General features: G+C 40.4%; 1 protein-coding gene and 1 non-coding gene across 4 annotated transcripts in view; one reads left to right on the forward strand and one right to left on the reverse strand.

The window, feature by feature from the left end:
• Nucleotides 1-16450, reverse strand: part of Agtr1 (angiotensin II receptor type 1) — a 43248-nt gene that overhangs the window by 6234 nt on the left and 20564 nt on the right. The window lies entirely within an intron of this gene.
• Nucleotides 4300-4371, forward strand: Trnam-cau (transfer RNA methionine (anticodon CAU)). Its single transcript has one exon. It is a non-coding gene; the product is annotated as a tRNA-Met (tRNA).

Below are 16450 nucleotides of genomic sequence, written 5' to 3' on the forward strand. Positions count from 1 at the left end.
TAAAGAAAGCATGAGAGAATAAAAAGTTTATCACTGGTAAGTTCCTTATGTTACCAATAAAAGGCTAAAACTTCTGGGCTGTTGGTTTTTCTGAAGGATGGGTAAAAATAATCTTAAGCAGCTGAGCAAATTTTCCATGAGTCAGGTGGGAACCTTCAGCCTGCTGCAAACACAGGGGCTCATTCACCGTGGCCAAACCACATCCACACACTGATCGCTTTTGGAAGAGTTGCTTTATATTCCTTGACAGTTTCCTGGGTTCTCAAAAACAAACTTGAGAAAGATTGTTTGTCTGTCTCTCTTTTTTATTCTAACACTATTTCCTTGAGACTTTTGATTAGAATATTAATACCTTCTTGTGCTTTTAGACAAGCCAAAGCCAATCTAATTGAATTGTTCATTACATGCATCTTTTCTTATGAGTTTGCAATCTAAAGGAAAAAAAATACTCCATAGCTTATTATGATAATAAAGAGAGAATGGAAAGACCAACTAATTATATTTTAGAATCATCTTCTATCAGTCTCTCTCTCAAATATCAAAAGGAAAAGGCCAGTGTTCCTAAGTCATTGGCTTGCAGTGTTGGACAGCTTAATAAACCATCTGTTTAGAAACCATTCTCCTGATTAAATTTATTCTACAATTCAGATTTTGGAAAGCATTTGCTTCTCTTCCTGTGTCCCCCCAACCCTAGAAATGCTGCAGGGAACAATTCTTAGTAGGCCATCCTCTTGCGGATTCATCTACTCATAGAGATTGGCACTGACATTTGTAGAGTTTCTGCTTGGTTCTTTAAAAAAAAATCTATTTGTTCTTATTTCTTAGCATTCTGTGTTTCAAGGAGTCTATATTTTCCTTCATCTCCTCAAACACTTTGGATCTCTGTTTGTTAAGAGGCCCTATCAAATTGCTTCATTATTTGTAGCTCCATAGATAGAAATTCTATTTGTCACACCTGTGGATTCACTTTCTTGGGGTGGTGGCAGCCTGTGAAATGTCACTTGGGGCTCACAGTGTGTGGCCATCAGGGCCCCCGAGACTCACATACTGAAAACAATTGAAAGTTGGTTTGGGGATAAAATCATTAGCACTTAACCCAGCTGTGTACGCTGTAAGAGTCCTTCTCCGGTCCATATGGTCTTAACTCTTGCACGGAGCTCTGGTCCAGTATTGTGTGTTTGGAGCAGGAAGAAGCATTACCAAGCCTGTTTTGTCCATCACCTTCATCTGGATTGAAGTTGCCCTAACATTCTTTGCATGTAACCCTTAAGTTGCTTGAAACCCATAAGCTATGAATTACAAAGCTTAACTGATTTTGGTGAGGAATCCAAGCCGTCCCAGGCCGCGGTTGCCTCCATGCTGGTAATGCCAGCATGGCAGACCCCTGGCACGGCGGGCCTGTGTCTAGAATTGATTCCCCGTCGGACGCACGGGAGAATTCCATGTCCTCGCCTGCCGGTTCCAGCCCAACTTCTCTCGCTCAATGCTTTCCCTGTGAATGATTTTCTTTACCCGCGTACTTCCTGGGTGATTTTTCCCTCCATACAAACATATTTTATTAAAATTACTAAGAGCATACTAATCAAGTATTTAAGATCCGATCTCCTCAAGCTCTGTGGTACATCTACGCGGTAAATAGTGGGTCCTGGCCCTCTTCCACTTCCATTGGCCACTGTGGTCTAATCCCACAGAAAATGCAAACAGAGCCCTGGCTTTTTGCATTCTGCATGTTCCAACTACAAGCCACCGATAGTGGTGATGGTGGCTAAATCTTCTCTCATTTCCACTCAGCCCCACCAAAAGTAACCCACAAACCCAAAGAAAGTCCAGAAGTTCCTTTCAACTTAGAATATAAATTTCAACAAAAGCAATATGTTAATCCCACACTTTAGCTTCTTGGGAATTCATCAAGACAGGTATCTAATAATGTAACACCAAACTATAATAAAACTTGGGCTCTAGAAATCCCAACTTAAAATAAATTACAGTTTAAGCAACTTGGTCACGCAGACATCCCAAGTCTCTTGTCTCCTCCACTATCCCAAACTCCTGACTGCTTTAATAGTTTTCAGTTTATCCCCAAAAGAAAAGAGAAACAGGTAGGAATGAAAAATATGTGATTGAGTCTAATTCATATGCTTTAAAAATCTTTCTCTGATGTGCTGGTGTTGGTGGAAAATCTTATGACATTGAATATGAAGGGTGGGTGGAAGGCTGTCTAGGGAGGCTGGAGAGAGGAGGGCTCCAGAGGCAGGAGAAGAGGAATGTGAGGACTAACTTGGAAGGAAGCCTGGGTAGACATGAACCCCTGTGCTCTTGTGCTCCCCAGCTCCCCAGTTCTCTAAACCTATGACTCAGGGAATGGCCCCACCGGACTCATCACTGCCTTTCAGCTGATCAGACTCTTGGCCATTTTAGCAATGTGGCTCTTGGAGGCTCACACAGCCTTCTTGTCTCCACCCATGTGGACTTCCGGTCAGTGTGACAGCTGCTTTCTCCAATTTGTGAATGAAGACCCAGCATTCTTACGTGGAACCACTCCGCTTTTACTTCTTTGAAACTTTACTTCAGCAAAACAAACTGTTTCGTTTCTGATGACATTTTAAGGGGCATAAGGAAAGTGACTGGGAGGGAAAGGAAGTACTAATTTGCACTCTTAAGAAACCATGATAACATTTTAGAATTTATATGTATTATGAGTTTTATACTAGAGCTTATTGCCTGCATGGCAATTCATTTCAGATTAAAGTTTTTACCATACCAACCACAGCACTTAAATTTTAAATGAGGCTCGAGAGTATTCAATATACTGTGCATGTTTCTTCCAATGGCTGAACATTCTGATCGCAGTAGGAATATTTGAATAACAGCCTGCAAGTCAGCCCCGGACGATGTGGAAGGAGCCTGCGATTGACATTTTGGCTTCCTCTCTCTGTAGTTGGGTGATGTGAACCAAGCACTTGGCTTTCCCAGGCTTCTGCATTCACACACACACACACACACACACACACACACAAAACAAAACAAAAAACCAAAAAACCCCAAAAATCCAAAGCCAGAAAAACAAAACTATGTCCCAAAGCTCTGCAACTTCAAGATCTTTCTTCTGAATAGGTGTGCCTCCTTTGAAGGCAAGGACAACTCGACAAACAGAAGTGACCTATCATTAAATCAGTTATGTGTCTATATTTATCTATAGAGATGGTTTTAGTACCACACTCATTTACTAATAGTCTATACTGAACATCAGAACTCTTTCTATTAAAAACAACAAGATGAAGGGCTGGGGATATAGCTCAGTTGACAGAGTGCTTGCCTCAAAAGCACATGGCCCTGGGTTCAATCCCCAGCACCACAAAAACAAACAAACAAACAAACAAAGAGGAAAAGAATTTTGCCTTTTGCTCAAGATGAATAAAGAAAATCCATGTAAGATTATTATAGTCACAGGTCTTTCTTTCTTTCTTTTCTGTTTTTTTTTTTTTCTTTATAAAAGTTAACCAGCACACAAAGAAATGCTTCCCATGTAACCTGGCTGTGGTTCCAGGCCAAGGAAGTCAAGGTCATGGGTCTGGGCCCTGTCTGGACCAGCTTGCTCCATTCTGTTTGAGACTCCCAGGCATCTCTGCTTTGCTTGCTGTCACTCCAAGGTGAAAGGGTACAGACAGACTGGTTTATGGTTGAAAAGCATTCCCTGAAGTTAGAGAGTCAAGATGACACCACTCCCTGAAAGGCAATATTGCTAAAATAACTCATACAAAATGGATCTAGCCTCAGATTCTTTGTGGCAAAATACAACTTGTTAAAGTTTAGCAATTAATGTGGCTTCATTGCCCAAGTGAAAACACAGTGGCAAGGACCTTATTAGAAGAGAAACCCACAGCAATGGATCACTTAGTAGCTGGAATAGGACAAAGTTAAAAGACTTCTGTCCCTTGTTTTTGTCATACTTATATATTTTTCAAACCTCAGTCCTGTGCACATTATTCTTTCTTTGTTACCTTTTTAATCTAAAATACTGTAAAAGTGAGGGACGGCGGTCAGTCTGGCAGAGGCACTGGACTGGAGTCTTTGCACAGAGTCTGCCCTGCCACTAATCAGCCACACAGTCTTACACCGGAAACTTAATCTCTTCCCTTGATAGTCCTTAAATATCACAAAATATTTACAATGGGAATACCAACACCTGTTCTCACCTCTACTTTATAGGTTGATGTAGGTAAAAAGTGAAGTCTTTGGAAGACATAAAAGCACTTTTAAAAATGCCTTTTTATTCAGGTATTCAAAAGGTTAGGGCTAGGGATGTAGCTCAGTTGGTAGAGTGCTTGCCTCATGTGCACAAGGCCCTGGGTTCAATCCCCAGCACCATCAAAAAAAAAAAAAAAAAAATAGAATTTTTAATTCAGAAATTCAGCAGAAATAGTTACCATTATTATAATCCAAGCCTTTACTTCAAACATTATAACAAGACACTGGTTTAATGCTGACAGACATGTAAAATGCTAGACACTGAATAGTTTCCACATTTAATACTTGTGACCACAAGCATTTGGCTATAAATTGAGGACTGTAGGCCAAATCTGAACAACAGGAATATTTTCTTTTCACAAAGTATTTTGAGTGTTTGGAATTTGAATCCTCTGTAGTTCAACGAGCCTTACCATTCTCTATTTTCTGATTCTTTAGGTCAGTGCAGTCCAAAATAAATACATGTCATTAAAATTTTTTAGTAGCCACCTTAGAAAAGTAAACAAAACAGGTGAAATTAAGTTTGATAATATATTTGATCCAAGCTATTATTTCAACATGTATTCAATGTGAAGAATATTAAGATATTTTGTAGTTTTTGTACCCATTTCTTCAAAATCCAGAGTATAATTCAAGCTCTCAGCACCTCTGGTTGGAGAGGGCACATCTCATGTGCTCCTGCCTACTGGGCTAGCCACTGCTGCGTGGTCTGGACGCTTCACTCACTCAAGTGCCCTCTTGTCCCTCTGGCAATGGGTTTGAGTGCTGGTCACTGAACAGCAGCAGTAGCAGCCGAACTCAGGAATTTGTTAGAAATGCCAATCTCAGACCCCACCTCAGACCTACTAAATCAGAAACTGTGGGTTTACTGAGCCCACCAGGAGATGGGGGCACCCTAATATTAGATCTACAGGCATCTTAATCTGCAGCTCTAGCTTAAATGACAATCATCACGATTAACAGGCGAGACCAAATCCAACGAACAACCAAAGTGCCCTCAGCTAATGTGTTCAGTGGACCTTTAGCTACCAAGTAAAAGAGACTCCTAAGTATGGTTTAAGAATCACGCATTTAACCAGGCATGGTGGCGCATGCTGGTAATCCCCATGGCTTGGGAGGTGGAGGCAGGAGGATCTTGCAAGTTCCAGACTAGCGTCAGCAAATTAGTGAGACCCCAAGCAACTTAGTGAGATCCTGTCACTATTTAACATTTTATTTAAATAAAATATAAAATGGGCATGGCATGTGGCTCAGTGGTAAAGTGTCCCTAGGTTCAATCTCTGGTACAAAAAAGAAAAAAAAATTACTCACTAAGATCTGTTTCCTTTACAAATTCAGGATTGGCTTAGAGTGTGCCCAGCATGACACTGTCTACTCAGATAGTCCTTGTGCTAGGGGTGGGGTGGAGCCCCACCTCCACATTGTCATTAGAATCAAGATCTACCTGGGAGGGTCCAACCCGACTCAGGTAGGTGGCAGAGAAGAGCAAGTGACCTGGACCTGAAGATCTGAATCCAGCATCTGCTTTACTTCAGAGGAGCTGCAGAACCTGGCTTTTCATATAACCTGTGCCTCCTTTTCTCTATCTAGAAAATAATACACTGATACTTGTGATGGGTGATGACAAATTAGTAACATCTGTCCAGGCTGCTTCACAGCAGTGTCAGGAAGATCAAATCAGATGATGCAGGTGGAGATTCTCCAAGATGCTAGAACTTCGGGACTGGTTGGTGCTAAATTCACACTAGGGTGTAGGTGGCTAATATTTACCCTGCAAGAAAACGTGGATAAGAGAGATTGGGAAACTGTTTGTGGTGCGAGACGTAGAAGAAGCTAAAGGATCAGCAAGGGATGGGCATGGGGGGACAGGAGCTGAGAGACACTGCTAAGAATCTGCTTGGCCTGCACAGTTTTGTCAGCTTTGAAAAGTCCTCTTTGACGTCTATATAATTTTAACACATAAATTACAATGTGACCACACTACTGATGATAATAAAACATTCTAGATGATTCTATCTTCTGTTATTTACTGCTCCACCCCTTCTCTGTGCTGGTCTCCTTGCGCTTTCTAACTCAACAGCCTGCGATAAGGGACCCCGGGTGGCGGGTCAATAAGAGGTAAACAACGCTGTGCCAACTGAAAAATAAGATGAGATGCCGGTGACTGCTGCTTCCTGTGAACACGTCATTAGCAATAAATGAGTCACCAGATGTCACACATCAGATGCGAAATTAAGATCTATTCCCAGTGTTTGTGTGCAGTCTGAGGAGGAGTTGAAAATGAACTCTTCCCAAGAGAGTAGCAGAAGATAACATGCCATTTCTGCTTTCTGGAAGTTCATCCCTCTCTAAATGTAAAATAAAATGCATCCCTTGGTTTGTAAAGTGAAAAAATAGTGTTTCTTCTCAGGGCTGCGCAGCGAGCAGCCTGTGATATCACACAGCACCAACCGAGGAAGGCTAGGGAGGACACTTCAGAACATTGTGCCACACTGAAACCACCAGTCCCTCTGTTTTTTAACTCCACCATAGCAATTTCATCTTGTCCCACCTTCATAGTTTCATGTTCAGTAGGTGATTTCTCCTTTTATGACCAGCAACAAAACTGTACAAGCCAGCAACTGTCAACATCACCTCCACTCTGTTATTTACTGCTCAACCTGGGGATGCTCGCCTTTCTTCACCAGGAATCACAACTCTCCTGTCAATCCTCCAGCTAGCTGAACCCCTCACTCTTCTGTCCTGCCAGTTACCAGCCTCCAATCTGAAGGCAATGTGGTCAGGGAGGGAAACCCACAGTAGGAAACAGAGGAGCACAGTTCCCCTCGAGCCAGCAGAAATTTCAGATGATAAACTGGAAGGATGGAAATATCTTACGCTCTCTAGTTTTTATAAACAAACGTTTTTTTTGGCTGAACTTCTCCAGCCTAGTTCCTTTGCAATTTCAAAATCTTTACAGTTGCTCAGTTCCAGCTGAGGATTGTGGCTGTTTCAAATCATTTGTTTGTTTTTTTTCTCCCCAATTAATTTTGGTTCTTATCTCCTGTAAGATAGGTAAAGCTTATAAAGCAAATTTAAAGAGTGAAAGTGAATTATCATTCTCAAGCCTCCTCTTACAGAATTATTTACACAGAAGTTCTCTACACGTAGAAACCCTCCAAAGCACTTAAAAGTTTATTTCTGGATCATTAGCAACTCATCAGATGCTGGAGATGCAGAAGCTACTGCTCTTTGACCTTTGCCTAAAGGAAGACAGAGCATCACTGAGATAATTAGTTATGTCAATGGGCAAAATGTCAATTTAATCCTTTCGGCTGTGTAACTTCAGCACAGAGTGATATACAAAGGTCCAATTAAATTTATTTAATGTATAGCTATTTTATTCTTCTCTATTTCTGCTGGTCTCTGATTCACAGAATTGACTTATAATTGTAGTTAAATATCTATCATTTATGATTAAGTGACTATTTACTATGTGCCAAATATGGCACTGTTTTAATCTCTAAAAAGCCCTAGGAGGGAAGATATCATCCTTCCTAATTTTTAACTGAAGAAACAGGCTTAAAGAGCAGGTCCTTAATTTCCGATGTTCTAGGAGGCTGTTGAGGCTCTATTATTTTATTGGTTGATAACATTATCTGTCACGTGCTTCTTGACCAGTGGTGGTTTTGCTCTACAGGGTCATCCGGCAATGTCTACACATGTTCTTCATTTTTACAGTCGGGGGAGGGGTGGTATATGGGGTATCAGAATCTAGTAGGTAGAGATCAGTCTGATGCTGACCATTTTACAAATCATGGGATGGGTCCCCCAAAGAACCATCTAGCCCAAATTGTCAATAGTGATGCTATGGGGAAACCTCTTCTGGGTCTTACTTTTTTTTTTTTTTAACTTTGATAATTTGTATCTCATTTATGAAATGTTAACTAAACATTCCATTTTATCAGTGGCTTTTGTTTTCTGTATTTTATTTTCCCAGGAAAGCTATAGATTTCTCAAAAGATAAAAACCCTGTTGGGTTACCCCTGAGCAGTCCCAGATGGTGGTAGATGCTCAGCAGGAACTCTGAGCCTGGAAACTGACTGAATGCCTGCTGTGTGAGGTCATTTTGGAAATTACCCTCTCTAAGCATTCTGTAGGAGTACAGGATTCTGCACAAATGCACTAGAAGAGGGAATCTACTGCATTCTTCACAGGTGCTTCCAGAGCTGATGGCTGTTGTCTGACCCCACAGCCCCACTGCAGGGAGAGGCCACCCAGTTGGGTAGTCGAACCCTGCCCTCTGGTGGCACTGCCATCATAGGCATGGCAGAGGTGACTGAGGGCCAGAGGAAGTCCATCACACCCTCAGAATTGATTCTGCAATATTTGAATATAAATTCAGCTTTGCGTTCACCTAGGCCTTTCTTCTCGGAGGAACAACACAGGAAATGTCACGCCATCAAACTCTCATTAGGATTAAAAGGAGGTAAAGTGAGAAAGAAAGATGAACACCTAGGTGCACAGGAGCCTTTCTGGAGATTTGGCAGCTCAAGAGTCGAGTTCCTTAGCTTCATGTTCTGCTGCTTGCCCTCTCTACAAAACTGTTTATCTGCCCCACGAGGGCATAGGATATTTGTTTTTGTAGCTGAGGAAAAACATTTCTGAGAAGAACTTTCTAAAAAGTAATATGAAGAGACTTCTAGGGCCAAAATTCTCTGGCCTCAATACTGATGGTTACCGAGGTCTGTGGCATTTTCCCTTCAGAATTCTTATAGACTAGTTCAAGAACAAAAGCACCATGAAGTTTGAAAGACCTGCTGAATCAGAGGGAATTATACTCCTCCCTCTTTCCCATTAAGAACTCTATTCTCTTGCTATGAAACCCCCACTGAATGTCTTATCAGGGAGAGCAGCCTTTTCTGTATACTGCTGCCAAATGGGTAACATTTTAGTGGGGCATTTGAAGTCATGATATACAGCTCCCTGGGAGACAAATAAGGTCACTTGCAAGGTCTCTTCATTGAGAACATCAGAGCTTTCAAAAGATGTATGCAGCCTTTCCTGGATAATCAGGGTAAAACAGAAATGAGGAAAAAGCTCATAGAGTACAAAAATAAAGAAACGATCAGATGGAAACACTCAAAATTGGGAGTGAGAAGATATGGCGAATGCTGACACCAAATCTTAATACATAAAACCAAAAGCCCGGAGGAAATAAGCGGAATCATTTAAGAAGTTGAGCAGGAATCCGTTGACTGTAGGATTAGCAGGGATAAAAACCACCTAGAACAAACACTGGCCTAGAATTAGGGACAGGGGTCTTGGGGGTTTTTGCTTTGCCCCTCTAGAAATTGAGACCTCAGGCCAATCATTAAACCTCCATGGGGTTTTGATCTCTGAAATAGGAATGATACTGTGGATCCTCCACCCTGCCCTGGGAAGAACACTGTAAGAGGAGGTGTTTAAACTAATTTCTTCATAAGATAGTGTATGAAACACATTCCATATGGGGAGATTAGGTAGCAATAAGAATCAGTTTAATAAACGGCTGGAGTGGAAAGCTAATTTCCATATCAAGAGTCATATATTCACCACTTAGAATCTTACAGGGGAACGTACATTTATGTTAGCAGAGGGTGTTGCTGGAAATGAACCAACCCTAAACTGAGCGGTTAAGAAAGCCAGGGTTAAAGTCCTGGCTCCATCTCTGACTGATCATGTAATTGGCTCATGTACTTATGCTCTTTTGACCTCAGTTTCCTTATTTTTAAAATGGAATAAAATTAACTGTATGCCATTAATACAAGGTTAAATGAAGCAAGGGAAAATGATTCTGAGATATTACACACTCAATAAATAATATCTATTATTACTATTATTGTATATAATTAATATCTACTCATATGTGTCCACTCATATACCAAATTGCCCCACAAACTTTACCTTATATGTCAATTTGTTGCATTATTACTTATGGGCAAGAAATCAATTGGAATTGGGTTAGAAGTTCTTTTAATATAATAATATGTGGTGATATAATCTGTTAGTAATCCCATAAAGCAATATAAAGAATCAATCTTCAATAAATCAAAGAATGAACATCAGAAGTATAGATGATTTTAAGATTATTTTAAGTTAGAGGGTCAAAAAATATCATATCATAGACCTTTGTTTGGTGAATCATAATTTAACTAATTAAATGATAAAGATTTCCTTTAAAAAGTAGAATTCAGAGAAAAACAACTTTCTTTGCCCACAACTCTCCCAGTATTCACATAAGACTGTTCCTTGAATTATCTGACTTAACATGTGGTAATTGTTGTTTTTTTCTTTCTTTCTTTTTTTTTTTTTTGGGGGGGTGCTGGGGATTGAACTCAGGGCCTTGTGCTTACAAGGCAAGCACTCTACCAACTGAGCTATCTCCCCAGCCCTAATTGTTGTTTCTTAATATGATTTCATGAATTCACCTTCTAATAATCATACAACACGGTATTATTTCTGGTAATAACATTTTGGGTATTATTACTATATAAAATAATGAAAACCATATTAGGCTTAATATTTTTTTACTTAGAATAAGGCAGGCAGATTTATACAGTTCATTAGAACTTTGTGAGAATAACATATCATGCTAATCATTTTGGACATCTTCATATGAAAAGGTTCCAATTCAGAGAAAATATGTTCTAAAAATCAGTCAAAGCCAATAGCCATACTTGTATACATACATAAGTCAGTGATCATCTCAAAGTTATCATCTAGATAAATTATATGATGTCTCTATGTTAAACCAAAAATGAAAGTGTTCTTTGTTACATGAAAAGTCATTTTGCAACTTAGGGATTTTCAGTTTAGGTTTGGAGAGTAGTTTATGTGGATCAGGAAGTCACAGAAACTTCTGTGATACAAGGAAATTCACGAGTCAAATGTATTGCTCTTCTTCAAAGACATAGAAGAACAAATGTGCATGCCCTTTGTTCTCGGAAACACACACGATTCCTACTTTATCAGGGGTGTTGGTTATCAGGTTATCCAAGTGAAGTCTATTTTAATTTATAATGTAGTGGAACTACTATGTTTTCATCTTTTGCTTCCCTTGAAATAACTTAAGTCAGAGATTCACAGCATTTTGTGGCTGGAATGGCCACCAGATTATATGCTCCAGGGAGATTATATGCTCCAGGGTTCACATACCCAAAAACTTCAGGGACTGGGCAGAACAGAGATGAGTGAAGTGGTATGTGGTGAAGGGAGGACCTCCTGTTTCTTGGAGGAGGTTGGGGAATACACTCCTTAGCTAAAGCCAATTGTGATCACGGTGATCAGAGGGGGATGCGACTGAATTTTGAAAATGAGCTGAAAATTTCAAATCTTATGTGAAGGAGCTCATTCTGAAACATTTTCAGCTAATGCAAAGGAAAAACACAACACCAGGGAACTAAACTGAGCTCTTCTGCAGTTCAGATTTGGTCCTTGTCCTGCCAATTTGCAACTTAGGATCCAAGCCAACCCATTCATTTTTCACCTGAGAAAACAGACTGCTAGCCTAATGTGCTTCTGGGACACTAAACACTTGAAGTGCACCTCTGCTGGTCAGGTAGCTCCTCTCCCATTTCCACGGGAAGCAGCCTTCATGGCCGGCCAGGAGTTGGAGGCAGTGGGAGGCCCAGAGCCGCCATGGTATGAGGGACAGCTTACCTCCACCCTTACCCAGCCAGGCTGCCCTGTCTGCACGTGCACGGACCAGCCTGGCTCGGGGTCTGAGAAGGACCTCAGAAGGCCACTTGGACCTCTCTCCACCACTAGCCTTTACATTGCTCCTGCTAGCAGCAACTTTTTTCCTTTTTATTTTTCTATAAATCATGATGGATACTATTGTGTCTCTTAGAGCTATGTTTCATTAACGTGAATTGGATACAGCTTAGAATCTATGATAGCGGGGTATTCTTGCATATTTATTTTAACACTTATCTGACAAGTGTCACCCCATGCTGAGAAGGTCCTGAGTGCCGAGATGGAGTGCAGCTATTTCACAGAGCCATGCCAACTTGTTGGGCCTGATTACATCACTGGTGAGAAGGTGAAATTTTAAATATTTTAAATAAACACTAAAATATTTGTTTTCAAATGTTTCACTACCCAGTAAGGTGTTCCTAAAGTGAATTTTGATGCTCCAAGTGCATTAAATGACCTACACATTTATGTTAGCAGGTGTGTCATTCAGCTTTTCATTACATGATCAAGATCCCTGACAAGAACAACTGAGAGGAGAGAAAATTTATTTTGGCTTATAGTTTTGGAGATTTAGTCCCTGGTTGACTACTCCGTTGCTCTGGGCCCTGGGTGAGGCAGCACCTCATGATGGAAGGGCATGGTAGAGAAAAGATCAGCTCATGGCAGCCAGGAAGCAGAAAGAGGGAAAGGGGAAGGGACCACAGGGACATGAACCCTCCAGGGATGACCCCAGGGACACATGTCATCCAGCCACACCTCACCTGCTGCAGTTACCAACCAGGACAGTAGTCCTTTCAAATTAGGATGGACTCATCAGCTTACAGTTCTCATAGCCTCATCATTTCACCTCTGAATATTGCTGCACTAACACAGGAGTTTCTGGGGGACACCTCATAGCCAAACCACAACACCAGGTGCTTTTGATAGTAATATATTCTCTAAATTAATTCACTGCTGACTTGGGACTACAAACCAAAAAGGGTCATGGAGAGAAGATACCTGCTATGGATTAGGCAGACACATTGACTGAGGAGTTACATGGAATTACTTCTGGGCGAATATGGAGTGCTTCTGACCAACAGTGATACTTGATTAGCATATACATTGTTTGGGATTCTAGCCCTAATAAAACTTCCTAAACAACGAAGTTGATTTTTTTCCCCTGTGTTGGAAAAAAAAAAAAAGGCATGTTATTAGCATATTTTAAATTCCACATAAGAGTATGGTGTTATCTGGTTCATTGCTTGTTTGGCTGGAAGAGCATAGCTCAGGATTTCATGCACATTGCCTTAGATGACATGGCTGAAGCTGCGGAGGGCTCATGTCTACACTAATTGCATTTCGTGTAGAGATGACTTGAGTTTTCGGTGTGAGACAGAAAACACAGATGGAAAATGGTGACCTGATTATGTGACCTTTCTTCTCACTGATTCAGAGGGTGCCATATTGAGGGTTGGGGGTCCCTCTTTCTGGGGAGTCCACTCTGGAGGAAAGGAGCTCCAGTCTGTGGGAGGTGGTGGAATCTGCTCTGAGAGCCAGAGGCAGGCCAGGAGGGTCACACTGAGAAGGAAATATGGGCCTCCCTAGTGACCACACCCCTGATGAAAAGAAAACATTCACCTGAGAGTTTTAGTATTAAGCAAATATTATGCATTAGGCTGCTGGGGTCAAACTCAGCATCTAGGGAAGCATGTTTTGAGGGCAGTAGAAAAGTCTGATCTTAGGATCTGAAGTCCCATTTGAGTTTTCATTTCAGATACTGTAGTTTTCATCTCTAGAAATTCAATTGCAGTCCTTTTTATATATTCCATGCCTCTACTTAATATGTTCAAACTTTCATCTAGTTTCTTAAACACATGAAATACAGTTATAATAACCTTTAATGTCTTTGTATAATAATCCTATTATCTGTGTCATTACTAGGTCTGTTTCTATTGATTATTTTTCTTTTCACGGACTGTAATTTCCTGCTTCTTTGCATGCCTGGTAGTTTTATAATGAATGCTCAATACTGTGAATTTTACTTTGTGAGGCATTTGATGATTTTCTATAAAAATTCTCCCTACTTGTTCTGGGAGCAGTTGGGGTACATGCAGAGTGTGCCTCTTTTGGGTTTTGTTAGGTGGGATCAGAGCAGCCTTTAGTCTATGAGTGATGTTGTCCTATTCCTGAGGCAAACCCTTCTGAATATGCTACCAGATTCCCATGAAGTACAAGATTTTCTGCTCTGGCTGGTGTGAATAGGATCTGTTTTCTGGTCTAGCTAATCTCTGGGGCTCATTCCCTCTAATCCTTTTGGGCAATTTCTCACCCACATGCACTGAAAAACAGGGGACTCTTTGCAGATCTCCAGGACCTTTTTAGGGGCACTCTCTCCTCTCTGGTCATCTACCCTGTGAACTTTAGCCTCCTTGGACTCCCAGCTTCTTCTCCTCAATCAGGAAGCTATTGGGCTCCACCAGCCTCTGCCTGTCCTGGACCACTGCTGAAGGTTCTTCCAGGCAGCAACCTGGGGTGACCTTCGGGTACCCCTCGTTAGTTTCCTGTGCTTGGAGATCACTGCTTTTTGTTATCTGCTGTCTGTGGCCTTGAAAACCTTCATTGCATACATATGTCCAGTTTTTAGCTGTTTTGGGTGGGGAGGTAGCTCAAGGGCCTGTTGCTCCACCTTGGCTGGAAGCAGAAGTCCTTGGATTTGAGGTTTGATCTTCTCTGCTCTTTGATTTTGGAAGAACGACTAAGCCTCACCTTCATGAGATCATTTATGAAGTGGGGAATGATTAGTCAGTAGAATTTTATATGGGGAAACATGTCATAATCTATAAGAACAGCCATACACAAGAGTGGGCTTTTAAAGTTAGGACTGAGCTTAATGAACTCCTTTCTCCTTGGCAGGAATCACCTGAGCCCTTTTCTCTTACCCAAACAGAGATTCTTACTATATTTATTGCTCTCTTGCCAACTGACAACCTTGCTCTTGGCCTTGGAATCTGCTGGTAAAGGGCCTCCAGGTCAAACAGACAATCTGTCTCTGTCCAGAACCCATAGGGCAAAAACCAAGAAATATTTTGAAATACTATGCCAAAGCTACACCAACACAGCACTGCGGAACCATCAACAGGGTCTGTGTGATTTTTAAGCAATAAAAATCCCATTTTTCTTATTTACACCTTAATTTAAAATAATCATTTTGTCTGAACCATGAAGTAGAAAGAATGCATAAAACTATTAATGGAGAACATCTGCCCACTATTATAAATTCATGGAACGCACTGGTTTATAAGCAGTACATTAACATTTGAAAAGAAAATTATTTTTTTTTTTGTTAAAGGAAAGATATCTTCCTTCTGCTATATAAAAATTCCAACTTACTAATGTAGAAACGTGAGTGAAAAAATAATAAAATCCTATGACTTTTTTTATTGCATGTTTATTTAGGCCAAACCAGTATGAGGCAGCTAGATTAATTACTTTTATACTGTTAAGTACTGTACATAGTTAATTATTTCATCTAAGTCGTGTCTAAGCCAAACCTGTGAATTACTATTCACGCAGGGCAACCATGATAATTTATGTACTCCCTCTATGCCACAGCCTGTTAATATATTATTTTTGATTTGAAACTAGATGTTAAAACTTTGCAAGAGGCTTTTAAAGACTACCCCATGACATAAGTTCTGAAATTATGGATTTTGAAATTAAAGTTGACAACATGCTATGATAGCAAGTTATTTCAATGATGAAATTATAAAAGATTTGACCTGAAAAATATATTCTCCTATGGTGTATTCTGGTTTATTGACTTTTAAGGTTTCACCTTATGCTTTTAAATTTCTGCTTGATTTTATGATGCAGATGTTTTTTGGGTCCTCAGTAATTTTAAAACACCTATGACATGCACAAAATCTGATTTTACTTACTCTCCCAATTGGCTAATCAGATTCTTAATTGTGGCTACAAGTGCCCAATAACTTTAAGCACTTACAGGGGTACTTACAACCTCCATGATTCACCATGCTAAAGAGATGATAGCAAATTCATTTTAAAAATGTTTTAAGATCAGCTTTTCAAAATTTCCATATCAGGTTCCCAGAGACAATTTGTACATAATTAACTAGAAGAGATTTAAATGTTTTATAAATTTAAAAGTTAAATTTTAAAACATAACATTAAAGTAACATAAAAGAACAAGTACACGCATACACATACACACACACACACACACACACACACACGTAATTAATGAATGAATGCTTCTCCCAGGGTGGCCCTGGATGACCGGCCTTAGCAGCACCTGTTATTAGCAAAGTGTTCTCAGGTTCCATGTCAGATCTACTGAGTCTGAATCTGCATTTTAATAAGATTCCCCAGGTGATCTGGACGTGCACTAAACTTTGAGAAGCATTGTTTAGAGGTGTATTTGGTTGTCACTTATGTTTGCATTTGGATCAAATAGTTTTTCCCTCAGTAGCCTGGAGAGCCCATG

The sequence above is a fragment of the Sciurus carolinensis genome, chromosome 9 (genome assembly GCF_902686445.1).
Source record: "Sciurus carolinensis chromosome 9, mSciCar1.2, whole genome shotgun sequence".
NCBI classification, from domain to species: Eukaryota; Metazoa; Chordata; class Mammalia; order Rodentia; family Sciuridae; genus Sciurus; species Sciurus carolinensis.